The 7,683-nt window shown below is 48.9% G+C and overlaps 1 long non-coding RNA gene across 1 annotated transcript; it reads left to right on the top strand.

The window, feature by feature from the left end:
* Positions 1-2,253: 2,253 nt before the first annotated feature.
* Positions 2,254-4,640, top strand: LOC102924288 (uncharacterized). Its single transcript, XR_013043583.1, has 2 exons — positions 2,254-2,326; positions 2,837-4,640. It is a non-coding gene; the product is annotated as an uncharacterized LOC102924288 (long non-coding RNA).
* The last annotated feature ends 3,043 nt before the right edge of the window (positions 4,641-7,683 follow it).

Below are 7,683 nucleotides of genomic sequence, written 5' to 3'. Positions count from 1 at the left end.
GCCTTCTCCTTTTCTATATCTCCACTGCCATTTATTATTTTATGTTTGTTACAGGGTTTTGCTTGTTTTTAATCTTTTGTTTTTGAAAATAACTATCCTAGTAGGTACAAAAGAGCATCCCCTTGTGGCTTTGAGTTACATTTCCCTAACGATTACGGACGGTACTCACCTTTTCACACGTTTGCTCCCCCCTTGTATGTTTTTGGAGGGATGTCTAGCCAAGTTCTCCACCTCTTGGGTCTGGGACGGCCATTATACTGCCCAGCTTCCCCATTTTCATAGTGAAACTCTGACATTTTAGGAAACCCCTCAATTCCAGGCCAGCAGGGACAACTGACCCCCCCAGGTGGCTTTTGCCTGGCTTTGTGGGGCACAGTGCAGAAGTAACAAGGCAGGGGCTGGAGAGAGGGTCAGCAGTCAAAAGTGCTAGTTCCTCTTGCAATAAGCTCCCAGCACCCACACGATGGCTCACAGTCATCCATAACTCCCGTCCCAGGGGATCTGGTGGACTCTTCTTCTGGCCTCCACGGGCACCGGCATGCATGTGGTGCACATATATACTTGCACACAAACCTTCATGCCCATAAAATAAACGTCTTTAAAATATTTAAAAGGGGCAGACACAGGCTTCAAGCCTAACCTCCAAAGGACTCCGAAACCTTCCCTATGGAAATCTGGGCTTCACAAACAAACTTGGCCTAGCAAGGCCTGAGAGGCGCGAGGCCTGAGAGGCGCGTGGCCCAGTTGGCCTGTGAGCTGCCAGGCATGAGAATAGGGCTGGCCGTGCCAGCTGACCACAGATGCACCAGAGCCCAGAAGAGCTCAGCCAAACCGGCCTAGACTGAAAGAGCTGCCCAGCCAGCCCACAGCCTGGTGTCCAAAAGAAGGGACAATTGTTTCGAGCCTGTACAGTTTTGGGTGATTTGTCGCTCAGAGAAACCCAGGGCGGATGGTTCCCCAGAAAAGATGTTATGATCACCCTTTCTGTAGACCGTGGAGGTAGAGAGGACTCCCCTGCCAACCCCCACCCCACCCCAAACCCCGGTGTCTCTATTCATTTATTCTTAGTGGGAAGGGTTCCACCTATCACTGAACTTGGGTGTGGTGGTCCTGGAGCAGCCAAGCGGCCATCATTCCCTCTGCCCCAAATGACAAACGTTTCCCCTTCTCTCCACCCGTAGTCCATCCTTCTTCCGCCATGTGTCTCTGCACGGAAAGAGATATGCTCATCAGATTCAGAGGCTGAGGTGGCAGGAAGGGCCGACTCCCTCTGTCCCCCAAAGCCAGACACCTCCTCTTACAGGATCTCTATTTTCTCTCCTCGGTCACACGAGCCTGGAGAATTTCTGACTTACATCAAAGCTCTTTCTCCAGTTGGCTGAGGCTTCTGGAGGCAACTCCCATGGAGTTGAAATGGAGACAAGCTGTTCTGACAGCGGCGTCTTCTCAGGGCATGTCCTATTTGTCCCTGAGCTGTTCAGGGCCCCGTCCCGCGGCTGCTCAAGGTCAGGACCCTCAGGAGTCTCTTAAAGTCAGCGTGTTTCTTGCTAGAACTTCCAGGTTCTTTGCCTTTTCAAGAAACAATTGTCTGGTGATGATGGCCCAAACTACGCATAATGGTTTTGTTTGTTTATTTGTTTTTGTTTCCACTCCAATGAGCCCTTAGTGGGACCCCAAGCTTGAAGTCTGCTTACAGGGCTGCCCTGGCCTCCTGAGCTCTGGATGGCTGAACGGATTCTCAGCCTCAGAGTGATAGGAATTCTATTTGGGGCTCTTAGTCTCGGATGGCTAAACACGGAGCCACAACGATGCTGGAATGTCCGTAAGGGCCTTTAGAGATCAATGGGTTGAGTGTCAGCACTTGACAGATGTGGAAACTGAAGCCTGGAGTTACCCAGGGTCTGCAAGTGGTCTCAGGCTGCTGAGCAAGGTGGCCATGCAGTTATGGCTAAAATGACAATCCTGACTGCTAGTGGGGTGCCGGTGTTAGACTTTCCACATTGCTGTCCCCAAATCCCTGACAAGAAGCAACCTGTGGCGTGGAAGGGTTTATTCTGGCTCACTAAAAGTGTAGTCCATCACGGTGAGGAAGAAATGGTAGCCGGAGTGGCTTACAGCTGTGGGGGTGGGGCAGATTAGGAAGCAGACAAAAATAACTCTGGATGTCAATTTTTTTCTCTTTTTTTCCTTTTACAGCCTGGACCCTAAGCTCACGAAATGATGCCTCCTACATTCAAAGTGGACCCCTCCCCTCCCCCACCCCAGTTCATCCCTTTTGGAAAAGCCCTCACAGTTCCATTAGAAGGTGTACCTCACTGATTCTCAGGTGTGTCTTCATACCTCATGTATATGCATGAGGTGTGCATGCATGTGTGTTTGTGTGTGTGGGTGCACATGGATGTGCATGCATGTGGAGGTCCCGGGTTGAAATTGGGCATCTTCCTCAGTAACTTATATATCTCAATATCGAGACAGAACCTCTCCACCGTTTCAGCCAGCCTGGCCAGCCAGTTTGCTCCAGGGGTCCCATGTCTCCAGAAAGCTGGGATTGCCTGTGGACCACGACACCCCCAGGCTTATGTAGGTCCTGGGGGTGGGAACTCCAGTCTTCAGGATGGCAAATGTTTTACTCACTAGCCCTCCCCCGACTAGGTGTTTCTTAATCCAGTCTAGCTGACGGTGAAAATGAATTACCATGGAGCCGTCTCAGCTGCCCAGCCGCAGCTGTCTGCCGCTGCTTTCCAAAAGCCTGGACACTTTGGATGTTTAAAAAAATGGTTTAGAGGAAGTGAAAGATAATGAGGTTTTTTTGTTTGTTTGTTTGTTTGTTTTGGAGGTACCTGGGCAGCAGCCGTGGAGAGTGGTGTCCCCGAGGACAGCGATCTCAGAGAGGCTCCCCTGGCATTCTCCTTAGGCTGAGAACATCCCCCACCCCGACCCCACCCCCCACAGGAAGAAATTCAAAAGGGCAAAAGGAAACCAGGCTGTCACCCAAGTCAGCACAGTGACAAACTCGGGAAGAGTCCTCTGTCCCCCACTTTTCACCTTACTTCGTAAACATGCTTCTTATGAACATCTGGACGTCACCCGAGGAAACCCCATGGCTGATATGGCTGATGACATTTCTACCTTTCTGGTCACTCTCTTCTGAGGCTTGTCAAGTTTTCCTGTCATAACATGAATAAGTATTTTTTAGCTTCTTTTTTAATCCATCTTTCTAAAACATTATTTCATATTCATGTTTTCTTGTATCGACAGTCTTCACGTTTCTCTGTTTAAATTAGGATTCTGTAGCTCTACTGTGAATGTCACAGTTTGTTTCCAGTTGGATATTTGTATGATTTCTAACTTAGCAGAACTAATAACCCCAATATTTCAATCAGTAGCTCTCTTGTCCCTTGGGACTTATGTATTCAGGACTGTGTGCCCCTAAACAGAGAGATTGGATCACACCTAGGTCTCTGCTCTTTCTACTGCAAGGTTACTCTACAGAGAGATGCAGTCAGTGGACAGAGCTTCCAGCCCCATTTAGATGTGCCCTTATCCCAGCACAGAGTGGAGCTACCATTGACTTTTGTCATTTATAGTCACTTTAGCCTGTCAAATTGGGAAAGGTAAAATAGTCAGGAATACAGAAAATATATCAAAGGAGCTGATCTGCAAGATGGAACCAAGAAACAGAACCGGACGCCTCCTAAGACAAAAGCTCCAAGGGAAACTGGCCGAATGAGGCTTGTTCACAATGGTCACCTGTCTAGGGCACGTTGTGGGCTGTCCTGGATTGAAAATTCAGGGTCATCCAAGGTGGAGTCATATTCAGCAAATGAGTAGCAGAGCCCATATTATTTTAAGATGTGTTACATTTGTTTATGCTGTGGGACATTTGTTTAATGATGCAAAGATGTGTTGCATTCTTTATGTGGCATTTGTTTAACTCTGCGAAGCTGTGTTACTTTGCCTGTCTAAAACACCTGATGGTCTAATAAAGAGCTGAACAGCCAATCAATAGTGAGGCAGGAGAAAGGATAGGCGGGGTTGGAAGGCAGAGAGAATATATAGAAGGAGAAATCTGGGCAGAGAAGAAGAAAAAAGAAAAAAAGAACAAGAGAACAAGGACAGGAGGAAGCTAGGAGCCAGCCACCCAGCCACACAGCCAGCCACAGAGTAAGAGTGAATGTAAAATGTACAGACATAAGAAAAGGAAAAAGCCCAGAGGCAAAAGGTAGATGAGATAATTTAAGAAAAGCTGGCAAGAAACAAGCCAAGCAATGGCCAAGCATTTATAAGTAAGAATAAGCCTCTTGTGTGATTTATTTCGGAGCTAGGAGGCAGGCCCCCTAAAATAGTAAAAAAAAAAAAAAAAAAAAAAAAAAAAAACCAATCCTCTAAATCTAGTTTGACATTTCTTTCTTTTTTAGCCAGGGCGAGCATCCTTTTCTGGATAGTTGACCATGTGCAGGCCTGTTTTTTTTTTTCCCTTTGCCCCTTCACAGGCAGCCCAGGGTTTTATTAAAAAGAGAAGCTGAGCAAGCCAGCGAGCAGTGTTTCTCTGTGTGTCTTCCTTCAGGTTCCTGTCCTGACTTCTCTCAGTAATGGGCTGTGACATAGAAATGTAAGCCAAATAAACCCTTTCCTCCACCAGGTTGGCCTGGTCATTGTTTCCTCACAACGGAAAGCAAGCTAGGACAGGTGCCATCTGCTGTGACGTGAAGTGGCCAAGAGGGCCCTTGCAGAAGGGTGCTATGCTACTTAGACTTTGGCCAGACAAATCTCTTTTCTTCACAAGTATACAGACTTGGGTAGTTAAGTATAGTCATGAAAAGACTAATATACCTGCTGGTCATGGATCCCATGGGATTCTAAGAACCTTTCAACTCCAACTTCTCCTTACCCACAGACCTCCACACTCAAGAAGGCACCGCAGAGAATAGTTCTGACATATCATTCCTGGGCAAGCTCTCGCTCCTGGTTTGTTGGACCTACCAAGCTGCCAACAGCTAGACCAAGTGACTCAGAAAGCCCCTGGAAACTGTGGTGGCACAGGGGGCAGAGACAATGGCCCAGAGAGAAGACCTTGCTATCTAGCTTTGCAGACCCGTTTCTGCTTTTTCTACCTTTCTTCACTCACTTGCAACATTTTAGGAGGCAGCTTGGTGCAAGCTTAAGTTTTGGGGGTCTCCTGCATGGTTGGCAGGCTAAATCCGAAGCCTGCACCAAGAAATCTCTTGGCCATAAGGACTGACCAGAAGCCTGTGACGTGTAAAAAGTGATAGAGAATTTCTCTGGCGGAAGCCTGCTTGAAGGATGGAATAGTTTGAGAATGGGGCCTGTGGATTCTCTGGTCCTCTACTTAGATATGTAAACACCCACAGAGTTTAAGAGGTGGGGGAATTCTAGAATCCTCAACAGCCTCAACAGATTCCTCACCATTCTTCCAGCTGTGCTCAGCATCTGGCTGGCAGATGGTGTGACTGACTCTCCCAACAAGCCCAGCATCCTGCCCAGGGCTGAGACTGTAACCCTCTTTTCTCCCTGGGTATCTGAAATTGATGGGGGAATAGGTGGAAGTACAGAAAGGATGGGTCTGATTTTCCAAGGGAGCACCGGACTAGCCAGCAACGCGGTCCCCACCACTGAGGTATTTCGCCTTTCGAGAATATTTTCTTATCCATGTCCTGAGTCTCTAGGCTTCAAAATGGACCCTTCCTAGAGAATTAGCATCTTGTTTGGTTTACCTCATTTTTTTTTTTGAGTATAGTACTTGTATATGTGTCCAAGTGTCTATGTAGCTGCATGTTTGTGCGGGGCTTGTATGCCTGAGCATGTATGTGCATGTAGAGGCGAGACGTTGATGTCAGGTGTTTTCCACTATAGTGCTCCACATTTGAAACAGGGTTTCTCACTGAATCTGAGTCTAAACAATTGGCTGGACAAGAGGCCGGTGAGCTCTAGGGATCTGTGTGTCTCCATCCATCCCCACAGTGCTGGGGTTACAGGCACACACCACTGTGCTTGTCTTTACGTGTGGGTGCTGGGGTTCTGAACTCGGGCCCTCAGGCTGGTGTAACAAGCACTCTATGCATTGCGCCATCACGCCAGCCCTCATACTCTTCAAATGTAACATAGCCTGCTTCCTTGCCTCGCTGATTCTGAAAAGAGCAGCCACCTAGCTCTTGCTCACCTCCTCCCACTCCAGGAAGGATAACACTTGATAGAGTCCTTCTAGGTGTCTCAGAGTGAAGTCCCTGGAAGTCCCCTATAGACTCTTTGGCCATGCTCGCCTTTGTATAAGACCCGGTGGCTAGTCTCCAGCGCAGCCTGCCCACACTCCAGATGCGGGTTGTTACATTTAAAAAGAAGCTGGAGGAATGGAAGGATAGTTAAGTTCCCAACACATTCCCTGAGCAAAAGAAAAAGGAGGAATGAAGAGATGTTGGGGCCTCATTTGAAGTTGTTGTCAGGTGCAGAGAGACAAGGAAGTAAGTGCATTGTAGTCTGGCCTTTTGGCGTCCTGCTCTGTTGACCACACAAAGGTCCTTTCCAGGTCCTCTTGGGCTCCAGCCAGTATGTGTCCTGCCTACCGACTTAGTCAGGGTTGTCACAGCTGTGATGAAACACGATGACCAAAAGCAACTGGGGAGGAAGGGCTTATTTGGCTTATGCTTCCACGCTGCTCATAATCATATAGAAGGAAGTCAGGACAGGCACTCAACCAGGGCAGGAACCTGGAGGCAGGAGCTGATGCAGAAGCCATGGAGGGGTGCTGCTTACTGGCTTGCTCCTCATGGCTTGCTCAGCCTGCTTTCTTAGAGAACCCAGAACCACCCACCACGGGATGGGCCCTCCCCCATCAAACACTAATTTGAAAACTGCCCTACAAGCTTGTCTACACTTACGGAGGAGGCATTTTCTCCACTGAGGCTCCCTCCTCTCCAATGACCCTAGCTTGTAGCAAGTTGACACAAAACTAGCCCAGCACACCTCCCTAGCTTCAGCTGTCATCTTGACACAAGCTAGAGTCGCCTGGAGAGGGCAAACTGGTAGGGCATCGTCTTGATCGGTGACTGACACAGGATAGCCTAGACTACTGTGAGTTGCGCCATCCCTAGGCAGGTGGGTCTGGGCTCTGTAAGAAAACCTGCAGAGCATAGACGTGGGAGTGAGCCAGAAAGCAGCACTCCTCCGTGGTTTCAAGTTCCTGCCTTGAGTGCCTGCCCAGACTTCCTTCACTGATGGATTGCAACCTGGAAATGTAAGCCACATAAACCCTCTCCTCCTCCTCGAGTTGTTTTCGGTCAGAGTGTCTTATCACAGCAACAGGGTGAACGCAGAACAGTCTAAAAACCCTTTCTGCGAGGGAACAGGTGACAATGGACTTCCTGGTACCCGAGCATGAGTGCAGGTTGGGGACAGGCTCGGGCCAGACAGACCACAGGACCAAGTAATCACCTCTCTTTTCCGCTGAGGTAAACACGTGGAGCCAGCGGCCGGCATTGTGTAGACTGTAGAACCCCCTCAGAAAAACGGCACCACAACCAGTCACTTGAAGATGTCTGCTCTTAAGGACTCAGGATTTGGAAGTAAGAGCCTTGGGAAAAGACACGGGCTCTGAGCCCAATGGGGACAGCAGCATGGGAGAGGGGTACAGCGTCCCCCCCGCCCCCCCCCCTCCGCCGCCGCTAC

Source organism: Peromyscus maniculatus, chromosome 12 (genome assembly GCF_049852395.1).
Source record: "Peromyscus maniculatus bairdii isolate BWxNUB_F1_BW_parent chromosome 12, HU_Pman_BW_mat_3.1, whole genome shotgun sequence".
NCBI lineage: Eukaryota > Metazoa > Chordata > Mammalia > Rodentia > Cricetidae > Peromyscus > Peromyscus maniculatus.
This window is presented reverse-complemented; position numbering and strand designations above follow the sequence as displayed.